General features: G+C 38.9%; 1 protein-coding gene across 3 annotated transcripts in view; it reads right to left on the bottom strand.

Moving 5' to 3' along the window:
- COL25A1 (collagen type XXV alpha 1 chain) overlaps window positions 1–16,349 on the bottom strand; it is a 452,093-nt gene that overhangs the window by 191,534 nt on the left and 244,210 nt on the right. The window lies entirely within an intron of this gene.

Below are 16,349 nucleotides of genomic sequence, written 5' to 3'. Positions count from 1 at the left end.
AAAGTGTCTGCACAGCAAAAGAAACCATCAACAAAACAAAGTCAACCACTGAATGGGAGAAGAAATTTGCAAACAACACCTCCAACAAGGGGTTAATATCCAAAATATATAAGGAATTCATACAACTCAAAATCAAATCTAGTTTTAAAAATGGGCAGAAGACCTAAGATACTTCTCTCAAGAAAACATACAAATGGTCAACAAATATATAAAAAGATGATCAACTTCACTAGCTATTAGGAAAATGCTAATCAAAACCACAATGAGATACCACCTCACACCTGACAAGTAAAAACAAGTGTTGGAGAGTTTGTAGAAAAAAACAAATCCTTTTCTTTCTTTTAATTAAACTAGAGGCCTGGTGCCCAAATTTGTGCACTGGTAGGGTCCCTCAATCTGGCCTGCCGAATTGGGCCAAAATTGGCTCTCCAACATTCCCTGAGGGGTCCTGGATTGAAAGAGGGTGCAGGCCAGGCTGAGGAATCCCCACCAGTGCATGATTGGGGCCTGGGAGGGACACGGAAGGTTGGCCAGCCAGGGAGGGATCTCGGGAGGGTTCCAGGGATATCCAGCTCGTCCCTCTCAGTCCTTATCAGCCAGACCCCAGCAGCAGCAAGCTAACCTATCAATTGGAGTGGTCAGTGCACGTTATAGCGACTGGTTGACCGGTTGACTGTCTGTCCCCTGGTGGTCAGTGCACATCATAGGAAGCAGTTGAGCGTAATATCATTAGCATTATTACGCTTTGATTGGTTGACTGGACAAGTGGATGACCGAACACTTAGCATATTAGTCTTTTATTATAAAGGATGTTTATAATGGAAACAAGAATTTTTACTGTCCTGCCAATTTTTATCACATAGTATATAATAAATAATTTGGTTTATGCCATGTTTATTAACATCTTTAAAAGTGTGCTGTTTTATTGCTTCAGATAAATATTGGAAGCCAATTTGCAAACATTTAATAGAAACATTAAATTTATATAGGTGCCCAATTTCAATTTTCTATATATTGTGCAAGAAGATGGACTGACTTCTCTTTATCCTTGTCTGTCCTAGATATTTTGCATTAATAACTGTGTGCTACTAATAGCAGAGTCAATAAATTCACAATGAACGAGTCACATACTGCTTATTGCTGCAGTGACAGAGAACTCCAAAAAATGAAAACCTATTTTAAAATTGGGGAAGGAGTGGTTCTTCAAGCTAATAAGCTGATGTTCTTTAGTGACTAAGATGTCTAGGACTGCATTGGAGGTGGGTACACAATACAATATACAGATGATGCATCATAGAATTGTACCCTTGAAACCTATATAATCTTATTAACCAATGTCATCCCCCAATAGATTTAATTTAAAAATAAGTGAAAAAATAAGTGAAAATAAAAACTGCCACTTCCTGACTACCACAAGTCACCAAGACCTTTACAAATGACATCTCTATTATAATACATCTGTAAATTAGGCGGCATTTCCACCATTTTGTAGTTGAATAAACCAAGTTTCAGAGAAGCAAGGTAATGTTCCCAGAAACACACAGCTTCAAAAAGGGAAAGCTAGAATATGAACATGGATTTGACTTGACCCCTTTTGTGCTCTCACTTGCTTCATGCTGGTGACTGAAATCATAGGCTTAGGATAGATTAACCAGAGGGATTAAGTAGGAGTGATTCTTAACACTCTTTTAAATTAGATAAAATCGATAGCTGTGCACACACGCAAACACACACACACACACACACACACACATCTTATTTTTTTGTTTTTTGTTTTTAATATATTTTATTTATTTTACACAGAGAGGAATTGAGAAGGATAGAAAGTTAGAAACGTTGATGAGAGAGAAACATCAACCAGTTGCCTCTTGCACACCCTCCACTGGGGTTGTGCCCGCAACCAAGGTACAGGCCCTTAACCAGAATCGAACCCAGGACTTTTCATTTCACAGAAACATAAACAAGAGAAAAAGAGTGTCCCAAAAAGAGAAATGAAGATGAAAAGAGTTAAAAACAAAAACTTTGAGTTAGTTCAAGATTCAAGAGAATTTTGAAAAGAAATTTAAAAGGACCACAAAGAATCCTAAGAAGGAAATATCTACACTAATAAAAGAGAAAGATTCAAATTGATCACACCTTCATGATGCCTACCACCCAATCAGGACTGATTATGCAAATTAATCCAACAAATATGGGGGTTGGTTTGCATAAGTCACCATGGCAACTACACAGGCATTCCACACCACCCAGCCCACCCCAGCACTCCGGGCCTCTGTGCAGCGTGGGAAGGCAGAAAGGCAGCTCCGGGCCGGAGCAAAGGTGGTGCAGGCAGCCAGGGGAAGGTGGGCCTATTCTTGTACGAATCTTTATGCAACAGGTCTCTAGTATAGCTATAAAGGCCAACCTCAAGAATCAATAAAAATCCCAAATAAACAATTTAACTCTACGCCTAAAGGAACTTGAAAAATAAGAACAAATAAAACATGAAGTAAACAGAAAGAAAATAGTTAAAATCAGAGCAGAAATAAGCAACACAGAAATTGAAAAAGATTAGAAAAGATCAATAAAACTAAGAGCCCTTGTGACCTCCCTCCAATTGCTTCAGGCTCCCGACCCCCAGCCCAGCCTTGTTTCTGCTAAGGCGCCCATTCACCAGTCAAAGTCCCATGCAAGCTTCAGGGCTTTCACTCTTCCACAAAGAGTTGCCTGCTTTCATACAGCATGTGGGAACTTGATTTCCCCTTAATATCCACAGATTGTAGTTTTAATTCTTTGATGACATTGCATTCTGCCTAAAATTCTAGCTACTGATATCTTACCAGTATCTCTCCTATTAAATGGTATGCTCCTCGGACAGCCAACACTTAAATGGTGCTGTTACAGTATGCCAGGTACCATGCTTTTGTTTTGTGGACAACACAGGTGCCATGATTAGCTTGTTTTACAGTCATGGAAACAGGCAGAGAGAGGTTAACTTGCCCAATATCACACAACTAGTAAGTGGAAATGCGGAGCTATACTAGTAAAATCAGGTCTGTCAGATTCCAGAGCCTACGCTTTTTAACTATTTTACTATACTGCACCTTGGACAGTAAAAGGCATACAAAACATATTTAATTTTTTTAAAAAAAATCATCCTCATATGAATTTTTATTCAATCAACCCTCTAAATTTCAGGCACTGTGTTGATGCTAGAGGAAGGAGGAAAAATAAAGACCCCTCAACAGTGGAACGTGCAGTCACAAACAACACCGAGAAGCTAATGCCTTCTCAGATTCCCATACGTCACTGGGCTTTTTCTTCCCCAGCAACTGGGAGAGACCTCTGACAAAGGCTCACCTTGTGAAAACCAGTTATAGTTCTCTCTTCTCACTGCAATAAAATTGTACTAAAATACAAATAAATGTCAAAGAAGCCCTTTATTTTAACAGATAATGTGTAATACAGTTAATAATGCTGGGACTAAATTAGATACTGTAATGTAATCTTCAAAAGGGTACTGAGTGCCTTTCATTTCTTCTGTACTCTAAGTGTTCTCACTTGAGACAGGAAATGTAACTTAGCATTTAGAGACACTGGCTAAATTACCTCTATTGGTGAGGCTCAGCAGGTTCTTTCTGAATGATTAGAAATAATTGCCGAGGGATAAAAAACAGTGCTCCATGGGCTGTGGCCACAGCATGCTCGGAGCCTACTGGGGATAGAATAAAGCACATGCTCCCATGCATGACTGCTCCTATGTGCTGCCTGTAGCATGGCTGACTGACCATCCCTGAAATTGCATAAATGAAAGGAAGTAGGCCAAGGTACACACAATTGTATTAATAATTGGGTTGCATGAAATGAATTAGGTTAGCCCACCAGGCCCTTCCTAAAAGGGGTGGAAAGGCAGTACAAACCTCCAGGAATAAAGTCTGCTAAAGCAATCTTTTCAAAGCTTTTGACAAAGTACAAACTTCAGTCATTTATTTTCTTTTCTCATGGAAAGGGAAGTTCAGGGAGATGTTTCAGTTCAGTTCACACACATGTACATACACACACACACACACACACACACATGCGCGCACACAGAGTGGACAGGTGTATGAAGCATGAACTAGGACACAAGAGTCCTGTAGCACTGTCCTTATTCACAAAGGAAGAAGGGACCTGGTTCTGCCATGAAGCAGAGGGAGGATTTTTCCACCAATGTCAGAGGGCAGGAGTGGTATAGTTCTTCGTTCCTTTGGCTCTGTGTATGTTCCCACAGGAACAATCTGTAGCACAATGGAAACTGCCCCCCTATTTGTCCAGCCATGTTGTGATTGTAGGCAGGAGCTGCAAAAGCTAGTCCCATTCAGAAGAGAGAGGTCAACTCAACCAAACCTGATTCCGATTTTCAAATTTTTGAAGGAAACAGTACATTTGAAACCTCTTTGCTTTGTGGTCCTAGGGAACAGAGTTTAACCTCTTTTTTTCTGCAGTAAAAATTTTCCAGGTTTCTTAGTTCTTCTCTTTAACATTTCCCTTTCATAAAGAGCCCATAGTAAGTAGAGAATGAGAACTATTCCTAGTAAACTCATTTAACAATGCTGCAGGATCAGGTTTCTTCGAGCATTTATAATTTTTAATGGTAGCGTCCTTTTCAGTAAACACATATATCATTCAATTTTATGTCATCTCATAATAAAGTTTTATTCTTTCACTTGTACCAATAAGATTTTAACCCAAAAGAGCAATAAAATAAAAGTTTATAAATAATGCTAAACTAGTCACACATTTTAATTCAATCCAATAAGAAATAGATCACAAAACTTTTTCTTTACTCTATGTACATTTAAATTGAGGTAAAACAAAAACAGTTAAAGGTTAATTTCTGCAGTTTAATTCAAGTAATTAAAGGGTAATATTATTTAAAAATACAAATTAGACTTCCTTCATGGTGCATTCTATTTCACAGAAGTATATAAAAAACAGAAACTTAAGGCTTCATGGTTGATTGAGACCTAAAAGGAATCTTTACCTAAAAGTTCTTATTTCTCTTAAGAAACAAACTCTCTGTGCAGAAACAGAATGCACAGGCCTAATTCATCTGAAACATCACTCAAGAAATACACTTGATGTGGTTTATACCATGATGAGTAGAACACAATAAACTGTGAAAATGTCATTTCTGGAAAATTTATTGGCTATGGTTCAGCAAGAGAGGAATCTTTGTAACAGATGTGGCATGATGACTTCGATGAATTGAACATTTTAAAATATGAAGCATTTAAAAAATATTCCCTTAGAAATAAATTAATCTACATAAAACATACCATATACCATGATTCATGTGTCCATTTTCATCACTGTAGAATAGTTCTATGTCAGTGTGACAATGTCTTCCTTCAAGTTCCTATTTGGGCTCCATTTTGGGTTCATTAATTTAAAAAAAAAACAAAGAGAAAACTTGGACTCAATCTCTGATTTTCCCACCAACTAAAATTCTATACTTTTAGAATTTCACATCTCTAAGTTACTGGGAAGTTTTCATGATTTTATGTCTTCCCAGGAAAATATCTTTCTTCTAAAAATACCTTTGTTTTCTACTTAGCAGGAAAATCTGAGCTACAAGACAACCTGACTGGGGAGTCAATATCTTGTATGAAAGAAATTAAATCACATTAATTGCCAAATATTAGAACTTAGTATCACATAACATATATATTGGGATATTAGAAAAGTTGCTAGATAAGGGTTTTATATAATTACATTAATTTTTATTACTGGGCTTCATATAATGCTTTTAATTGATAAGGCCAAACAATATTTACCTAATTTTGGTTATAGTTTAAAAGTAAAAATTTTGGAGATCTATAGTTTAAGGATACTATTGAGACCATTCTTGGTATCCTAATGTTTTAAAGACTAGCCCACACAGAAAGAGACAAGGTGAGAACAAATATGTAACAAGAGATGTCTGTCTGGAAGATAATTATCATATTGATTTTAATAGTAAGTCCCCTGCTGTAGCTACAGTCAGGAAGCCAAAGAAGCATGTAGAAAGGCAACATTTCACACCTGAAGTGAGGCTGACTTCCAGGCCCCAAACAAAAAGTATTCTAATACAAAGCATCCCCTTCATTATCAAAACTCTTCCCAAAAAGAATGCTTACATTGTGCATGGAGTCTAACACTGACAATATGATACAGTATTATAAATCCCTAAAAGCACTAGAGTGGGTCCCACTGTGTTAATCACTCTACTTTAGGCTAATCGATTGAGTTGCTTCTCCCACACAGAGAGAAGACAGGTCAATTTTCAGTAATAATTTACAGAAGTGAAAGCTTTCTACTTATTTTTAACAGAACACAAGCCTGGAAAATGATTGAGGTGATTTAGTTGTTAGAGTTACTGGGAAGTTCTAAACATGAATGGGAATAAAAGAAACTGCCTACTCTTTAATGATACTTCCAATGACAAAATAAAAGCTTCCCCTCCTCACCATGATAAATAGGAGGCTGTTTCCCAATCCAAAGTCATTTGCCTTGTGGTTTTGATTATTTATATGCACATAGGAAACTTCATGTTATAGGGAATATGCAATTTCTGTAGTGAGTTTCTTACAAATTAGGATATTTGATACAAGGTCAAGCAATTTTTTTTTTCATTCTGCTCAAAATGTTCCAATGATCTGAAATTGCCATCAATTCGTTTATGCTCTGCAAAGTTTCTCTTCCTAAACTCTACTAACATCACCAAACTACAGATAAAATAGGGATTTCCCCCACTCTAAACCGGACAGCTAATGCCTATGGGAAAATAACTTCTTAACAAATGAAACCCAGGGGATCTACTCAGGCAAAGGAACAAATCCTCATCTTTCAAACTGGTAAACAATGCAAGATTTCAAAAACAGTTTCTTTTCAACTCATGCCATATAATGTACAACTTAAGTTTGTATGTAATCGTAATGTCAGCTCAACTTTCCAGACAGACATGAAGAATCAATGATTAGAGGCTTAACTTTAATATGCAAAGTAGAGGGTTGGATGGACAAGGGGAGGGGCATGAGTATGAATAAACCCCACAACTGGAAGTGAGACGTTAGGTCATTTCCTGTTTGAGGCCTATTGGATAATGGTCAGAGTACCTGAAAGGAAACCACAGGCTGATTAGTTCCACTCCAAGGGATGGATTTTAAAAACCAGTTCTTATTCTTCACCCATTGATTAGAAGTCTAAATGGAAGGCTACATATGGTGAAAGTTATATACATTCAGCCATTATGACAGAAGGGCGATAAATTACCCAGGGTGCCTGCAGAGAACTCTCTAATCCACTCTTTCAATTTTCACTCTCACCTGTGAGAAAGCCTGAAACTGTATGCCAATGGGTTGTTAAGAATGTGCTCTGGAAGGGAACAAGTTGAAATTGTTCCCCAAACTGCAAATCAAGAGACAAAGTATGTGTGCCTACTACTGTTGAATGAAATTATATATCAGAACAAAAGACCATGTCTGCAGAACAGGACTGAAGTATGCTTTCATGTATCCTGTAAAGCCTGTGGCTCCAGGCATTGCACAGCCCTGGAGGGCTTATATTTATCTCCCAGAAGAATATCCTAACATCGATGTAGCTGACGGAAGCCTTGGAAAGGAAGTTAGTGATATGAAATTTAAAATGATTGTTTTTAAATTTGCAGTTTCCAGATTGGGTTTCTACTGTGCCTGCCAAACATTCTCCTTCTTTTTCTGTGGGTTAGCTACACAAATATGGATTTCATTTGTTTATTAATAGAAGGAAGTGGTGATTCAGCCACTTTGTATAGATGCCCTAGTTTTCCTATCTCGACTCTCCTTGCACAGAACACTGTAGGATGTGACAGGTCAAAGACTAGGAGGAAGGGAGAGTACGAGGGGCTGCTATTAGGAAGAGCAAGCCCCTTGCCTCTCTGGTCTGCAGCCCTTGGAGCTCCAGACTCATGCTCACTTCAATCCCTGTCCAGCTCTTGCTGCTCCATTTTTGTCCTTTTCCTGTTCTGGGCAGTAGAAAAGCTATCACTAAATGCTTTGTTTCCTTTTTTAACATTTTTCTTTACTGATTTCAGAGAGGAAGGAAGAGGGAAAGAGAGAGAGATAGAAAGACCAATGATGAGAGAGAATCATTGATCGGCTGCCTCTGCAGGCCCCACGCTGGGAATCAAACCCACAAACCTAGGCATGTGCCCTAATGGGGAATTGAACCATGATCTCCTGATTCATAGGTTGACGCTCAACCACTGAGCCATACTGGCCAGGCTAAATGCTTTCTTTTACATAGATCCAACTTTTTCCTCCAGTGTGATGCAACTCAACTGTGGCAGGTAGGAGAGGCACTCTTGCTACTTCTTTCTCTCAAAAGTTTGCAGGTGTGTGTTTATTTGCTATTGAAAGATAGCAAATGTAGAAGCATTCTAGAGTTTAGTGCTGCCCACATGCACTTAAGAGCCACATGCCCCAAGCATGTTACTGTACTTACAGCTGGTGAGTGAAATACAGCAATACCATCAGCCCTACCTACTTCACAGGCCATAGCATCAAATGATAAAATGGCTTTGATCTCTAACTTCCAATTAAATGTACTATGTAATTAATAGCAGGAATGCTATTAATTCAAGTGGAAAATGTATATTTATACATCACAGGCAAATTTATATGGCTAAGCACATGGAATATGAAAGCTGATTCAAGAAACGGGTTGAAGGAGGGAGTATTTCCAGAGAGGGGAGAAGGCAGTAATAAAAGATATGCGTGAGAGTATATCTGAAAAGTACAGCTCAGAGAGGTGCTTATTTGAAAACATCATCTTGACGGTTTTGTGCCAACAAGGCTAATCTATGTTGCCTGGTTGTTTGGTCAAATACTAGTCTAGATGTTGCTGTGAAGATATTTTATAAATGTGATGGACATTTATAATCAGTTCACTTTAGGTAAAACTGATTATACTGGATAAAGTGAGTGGGCTTTGTCTAATCAGTTGAAGGCCTTAAGAGCAAAAATTGAGGTTTCCCAGAGAAGAAATAATTTGGCTTCAAACCATAACATAAAAAACCCTGCCTCAGTTTCCAGTCTGCTGGCCTGCCCTACAGATTGACTTACCAGCCCCCCAAATTACGTGAGCCAATTCCCTAGAATAAATATCTCTCTCTCTCTCTCTCTCTCTCTCTCTCTCTCTCTCTCTCTCTCTCTCTCTCTCTCTCTCTCTCTCTCTCTCTCTCTCTCTCTCTCTCTCTCTCTATATATATATATATATATATATATATATATATATATATCTGGCTATTGTATTAGTTCTGGGTTTTTTTTGTGTGTGTTTTTTTTTTTTTTGAGAGCCTGACTGATACAAACACTAAGGTCATTTTTATTGGAAAATCCAGAGCCTTCTTCTCAGTCTTCATCTGTTTGCCATTTTGCAGGAACATCTACACTCCAAACATGCCAGCAATACAGTGCAGAGAAAATACAGCCAAGCGGTCATTTTAAGTCACAGTGAGAAGAATTTGGTATCTTTCAAAGTCAATAAATATCTCTACTTAGTTATCTTACCAATAACTTAAAATATTCAACACTAAAATCTTTGTCCCCTACAAAGGCTCTTTGTGGTTGTTTTTTGTTTGATTTTTGAATAGCTGACCCTATAGTGTTCTAAGCTGTCTCACTTCTCCTCTGGCTCATTCCTTACATCCATTCTAGAAATCCTAGAACTCCTCCATGGTAACTTTGTCAGATGAAGCCCATCGATGCAAGACTTTAACCCAGCCCAGACTTTCTTCAGACTTCCTGAGAGTCATTCTCACACCACCATTCTAACTAGGTTCCCATTTATTGCTTCCTCCTCCCCGCCACCCCCCATTTATCGGCCACTATATCCTATGAGTCCAATCTTTATTCACTTCTTTGACCTACAGAAATACTTTATAATAAAATATTCTGTAGAAATAAAAGCTAGGGACATACATTTCTTTTAGATTAAAAATATTAGCAAGTCAGAAAGTAAGAAAAAAGTTGTATTTCATTTAACCCTAAACAAATCTTAGGAAAACATGAGGACTTGTGAAAATAAAAGGTGCATTAAAAATACCATTCAGAGTCTTCACTGTCAGTGCTAACCAGAAAACAGACTGACCAAGGGACAAGAAGCATATGGCTTACGACCACCCACAAGTCAGCCGCAGAACCAGGATGGGCCTGGCTGGTCTGTCCACCCAGTCCACTGCATATCACAATATCACGCCTGGCCTGTCAGTCCTGAGCTGAGACCTAACACCTCCCCTGCGCTTGGTCTGCTCAGCACCACCCATGAGAGTGCTGTGCCTCTGGCAGGCAGGGCAACAGTTCCCAGGCTCATAGGCTGTGGCCTGGAGGGTATTGGGCCTCGTGGTGGGAGCCCCACAGCCCTGCCTGCAGCCTGTAATCATCAGTGGGGCCCTGGGAGGCTCAGGACCATACTCCGTGGTTCGTGTCCACAGTAGCTAGGCTGACCCCAGCTTCCACTGAGATAAGGTGAAAAATTAATAAATAAAGCCAACTTTTCACAAGCCAAAACAATCATTCATAGCAATTTAAAAAATCCCCCCCAACATACACACACACACATACACACACACACAAAAAAAAAAACAACACAAAACAAACAAACAAAAAAAACACCCATAATAACATGTAGGTAACTTGAGACACTTCAGATTCCACAGCTTGATGTCTCTTTAATTCCACAAAAGCAAGAACTAAAGCTCATTTAATAACTAGAGGAAATTCTTTCTATATTATTGTCCAGGGCCCAATTCAGACTAAGCAGGTCATTTAGTTAACTTGGGCTAAATGTAGGACAACTTCATGGTGCTCACATGACCAGAAATTAAATAGGGGCCACTCTTGTGTAAGAGGAAATCATAACATTCAAGTAGCTGGTATGGAAGAACGGGGAACTGAGTTTTCTCTACAATCAAGTAATACGGAAAATTATTAAATGCTTAGCTATTTTTGAGGACACCAGGCTATACCCTTAAAAACACTCACTTGACCTTGATCAAAATATTAACATTTTAAAAATATATCCAAACTACTTGCCTCACAAATCTACTTACTTCCCTAATTTATCCCAGGAAATAATATATCCAGGCAGCCCCAGGAATGCGGCAAAGTCAACCAGGAAAAAGTGATATGACACCCCACTGGTCTATAGATTGGATATTAGAAAGTATGCAGGTGGCCTAAGCCGGTTTGGATCAGTGGACAGAGCATCAGCCTGCAGACTGAAAGGTCCCAGGTTCAGTTCCGGACAAGGGCATGTACCTTGGTTGCCGGCACATCCCCAGTAGGGGGTGTGCAAGAGGCAACTGATCAATGATTCTCTCTCATCGATGTTTCTAACTCTGTATCCCTCTCTTCCTCTCTGTAAAAAATCAATAAAAATATATTAAGAAAGAAAGAAAGAAAGAAAGAAAGAAAGAAAGAAAGAAAGAAAGCAAGCAAGCAAGCAAGCAAGCAGGTGGCCAATCAGCAACCAACAACAAAGATTTTAAATCTGAGAGGTTCCTTTTGAATAATTCTAACTGCCTGTGCTCTCTATTGTTTTTTATTTGTTTTTATTTTTTAATCTACAAAGAAACACTCTTCCAGCTCTTTTATTTCCTCTACCAAGTATCCATGGGACAGAGAGGATTCACCCTTCAGCTCTCCCTTTTTTATTTAATCATGTTTTCCACTATGATTGAGAATGGCAGCTGCTCGCTCTTCAAACCTCATAAAAGTGACTCTAAAAGTTTTTGTCATTTTTTTCACAAAGCGATTTATTACTAAAAATTAAACTTCCACCTGAAACCATTGGGCATATGAGGCACGATAAATAACCAGAATTATTTCTAGTTGAGGAAGTCACCCTGGGCCCAATGCAAAGTAATGAAGTCATTCAGTGGCATGAAAAAAGGGAAGAAGGAAGATAAGGCCATAGCAGTGTCTGTGGGTGCTTTAAAGATTCTGCAAGTGCTTAAAGAAAGGAAGCCTTCATCATCATTGAGGTTAAAAAGTAACAGGGGGTGCCTAAGGGCCATGGCCTGGCATTAATACCTTATTCTTCTTACAAACCACCCCCAAACTTCTATGCTGCTCTTTTAAAAAGAAATCTCTTCCCTTTTTTAAAAATGTCTTTTTCTGTTCAATGTTTCTAATGATAAGAGTGTTGATGAAGTGTTTCTTCTCTGAAATGTTACAGGTCACATTATTACCCAAGTGACATACCTATGACATCCCTCTGGGGATTTCTGGTTCTGTCTATTTCTTCAGGAATTAGTTCCAGACATGGCAGCAGACACTGGCTGGTGACCAAATGTGTTTACTTTTCTTCTGAGCTCACAGCTACATTTCTCTCCTTCCCGTGCTTTTAGGTGTGAAAATGCCACTTGATTCTTGCCAAAGAGATGTGGTCAGAAGTGATATAAACCACAAAATGTTTAACTTCCTCTGATCTTCCATTCTCCTTCCTTATTTATGTTATCTGATGGCTGTATGTCTATGCCCCGGGTAACCTTAGAACACACACATGAGAAAGACAGCAGACACTCCAGGAGTCTGGGTCCCTGCAAGAAGTATTGCCCCTCGCCATGTATAAGGAATAAATTTCTATTGTGGTAAGCCACTAACATGTCAGGAGGTGTCTGTTATAACAGCAAACATTATTCTAAAACAGATGGGATCCAGAAATAGGCCACAAGACAAAATAACTTTGCAAAGAAAAATATTGTCAATATTTTGTGTCTATTTTCTCCTCTTCTTTTTTTTAAATGTAGCATTCTTACGTATTTCATTTTGTAGTTCTTTACCCATTATCTTTGCCCCATCAGAAATTCAAAAGTTCTGCTTAATCTGGCACAAAATCTATATAAGCAACATCAGAGGAAACATTAAAGCCAATTGCCTGAACACAGCTCCCTCTTCAAATGTGGTAGCTTGAACCACTCAAAACAGAAGGCATGAAAAGGCACTGGGGAACCTATTCTATGTAAGAAGTAATAACTATATCCTCTTTTTCTACCTTTCGTTCCAGGAGACAAACTGGTGGGCAGGGTCCCAAAATGAACTACTCCTCTGTGACAGCCTAAGGCCATTCTGCTATAACTCTGCCCCCAAATAGCCTTTAAACACAAGTTAGCCGAAACTGGTTTGGCTCAATGGATAGAGCGTCAGCTTGCGGACTGAAAGGTCCCGGGTTCGATTCCGGTCAAGGGCATGTACCTTGGTTGCCGGCACATCCCCAGTAGGGGGTGTGCAAGAGGCAGCTGATTGATGACTCTCTCATCAATGTTTCTAACTCTCTATCTCTCTCCCTTCCTCTCTGTACAAAATCAATAAAACATATTTAAAAAAAAAAAAAAAAAAAAAAAAAAAAAACACAAGTTAATTCTCCAGGTTTGTCTCATTAGTTTCTTTGGTTTGTTATGGTAACTACATCTGACTTTACCTAGCCATCCTGGTATTTGGTAGCAAAATTGCTTACTACAAAATTGTTCACTCCATCAATAATAATACCCCATTATTAAGAAAAAGTAATAGTTGCCACACATTCAAAAGCACATTTTTTGAGCCAAAATAGAAATTAAAATGTTTTAATAAGTGAAGCAACTAAAGGAAAATTGGCTGGAAAAACTCCATGATAATTTTAAATTCTGTTTTCTTTTTTGTGTGTATGATAATTTCTTTTTTTGAAAAATACATGTCTATTTATTTTAAAGAGGAAAGAAGAGGGAGAGAGACAGAAAGATCAAGAAGAGCGAGAAGCATTGATCTGCTGCCTCCTGCACACCCCCTACTGGGTATCAAGCCTAAAACCAGGCCATGTGCCCTGACCAGGAATTAAATTGTGACCTCTCAGTTCATAGGTCAATGCTCAATCACTGAGCTACACCAGCTGGGCTATATTCTGTTTTCTTGACTGAAGAGCCAAAGCTCACACTTCCATACCATTTACTTCATTACATGAGAATTAGATGACCGATACGTTGTCTTGAGTAACTGGCAGAATGAAAGAGCACATACAAGATGTAAGATCTACTGACAACTAAGAAAAGCTTAAAATGAACCATAGATGGTAGGAAAAGGTACAAAAATATATCTGTAAAGAAAGTGATAGAACTTAAACCTTACGTGCCTAAAAAAATCTTGTTGAAATCTAGGTGGAGATAAGCTTTGAAGATAAATAGGCCTGGGTTCAAATTCTGGTTCTTCCTCCTGCTAAATGTGAGCCCATAGGCAAATTGCTTGACTTACCCAACCCTCAGTTTTCTCCTGTGCAGAATGGATGCAATCCCTGAGCTGGTATGAAAATTGGGGTGTAAAGTGACATGTGGTAAATAATTTCTATAAATTGTAGTTATTAGTACACCTGGAAAATGTTTACTATGGACTTAAAAATGATATTGTTTTTTCAATATGAAGTAAAGATAGCAGAGTTTCTCTTGTAAAGTTCCACAGGGATCTCTTTTCCTAATGCATCTACCACATTGGCAGAAATAGCATTGTTAAGTTTACCTTGGCTAAATACGCTTCATTCATCTGTCAATAAGATTCTGGGCTTCCAATCCAGTTGGCGATTGTTGAAGCTGGATGGAGCAGAACAGGCTACACAAACCGTGTCATATTCACCTCAGAGGTTTATGCTACCAACTATAACATCATATCTCTGTCAATAAAGCACAATTACAGGGCTTGATAAACTGATACAAATAAAAATAAAAATAAAAACACCTAAAACAGGTCTCCTGACTCTTCTGGCTACAGGTAGAGGACTTGTTTGATTCTGTTACCTGCGAATATTAGAATGGCTCCTTTGTGGACCGAAGGAAAAAAAATCTTCCTACCCATTGACTCTAAAAAAGGTCAAAACTAGTGAAATGTTGCTACATTTGAAAACCCTGGAGTTATTTTGTAAATTTAAACATATTCTTTGCTTCTTATTGAAACATGAGTCTATTTTATCCAAAATAGAGGGGTACCATTTCATGTCCTTTGGAATCAGGTAACACAAAGGTTAGGCAAATCATTTCAGCAACTACATTTGTGATATCCAAGCTAGGTGCTCAAAGCACTTGCATAAATCCCTTTAGAAAAATGTTTCAATACATATTATCTTTATGAGAAAGAAAACAAGAAAAAGTACCTGATAGTAACATCTACGCTAATAAAATAGAAGCATGTAAATTGATCATCACTTCGCTATGCCCACCAGCCAATCAGGACTGAGTATGCAAAGTAACTCAACAAATATGGCAGCATCCACGCCCCCCAGCCGCTCTGGGCCTCTGGGCAGCACACATGCAGGCACTGAGTGGCCAGGCGGGGCTGGGCACCTGCTATGAGGGGTGGGGGGGCAAGGGTAGAAGCATTTCAAATTAGACTGATCTTGTTGAATTGCAGTTTTGCAAACCCTCTGTAACTGTGTAGTTTTGACCCTCAATTTCCTCATTAAACAATGGGATTGGCAACATCCAAGGGTGGTTGTGAGACAAAATGAAATCATGTAATGCCTAGAATATGGCCTGCCATCTACTAGAGGGTTAAAATGTATTATTTATCAGTTTTTTATATAATAAAAGGAAGAAAAATTGAAATCTGTAAAGAACCTGGACTGATGGCCCCAAGAAAGCAAGAAATATGTGTCTGCCAAAATTGTGAAGGGCCAAAGAGGAAATAGTAGAATCCTGAACATCATCATTAAGGCAAAAACAAGCTTTAACTACCTCTTGGCCTGCCTAATACTTACATCCACAAAAAGAAACCTTGAACACTCTATTCTGGCTGTAATCTCCAGTTTCCTCTGGGCAGTAGTGGTTTGTTTCTAGTTTTAAAGACATAGGCTTAAGTAAGAAGACAAAGAATCAAGCTCCAATGCCCGGGGCATGCCATCTGCCTAGCATTAAGCAAGAACCAAAGTCAGTTACAGAAGCACAGTCATTTCCAACATGATTTATGTTCCATCCTTGAATGTGGCAGGAAGACTGCAAAAGATATTTGGAAGCCAATGCTTCCTCCGAATAAAGTAAGCGAGTAGATGCTAAGCCCCTCTCCCGGACCATGCTGGCCTGTTAGATAGGTTGCCAAGGTGGAGTCCGTGAACCCTGGAGCAGAGTGGCTGATCGAGGATGAGAAAATAGCTGGAGGCCAACGATCATCGCTACCGTAAACGACCAGCGCGCAGTACAAACACTGAGGTCAGACAGCAGATAGCCAGGATATTACTCAAAAACACATCCAGCTCAAAGCTGACAAGATAATCTGTTCCTGTGGGTGCAAAGCAGACTGGAATGCTGGCGCGATGACCTACTCAAGGAAAGAAAAAAGAAAGTGCAACTC

The sequence above is a fragment of the Pipistrellus kuhlii genome, unplaced genomic scaffold, assembly GCF_014108245.1.
Source record: "Pipistrellus kuhlii isolate mPipKuh1 unplaced genomic scaffold, mPipKuh1.p scaffold_m20_p_1, whole genome shotgun sequence".
Taxonomy (NCBI): Eukaryota; Metazoa; Chordata; class Mammalia; order Chiroptera; family Vespertilionidae; genus Pipistrellus; species Pipistrellus kuhlii.
This window is presented reverse-complemented; position numbering and strand designations above follow the sequence as displayed.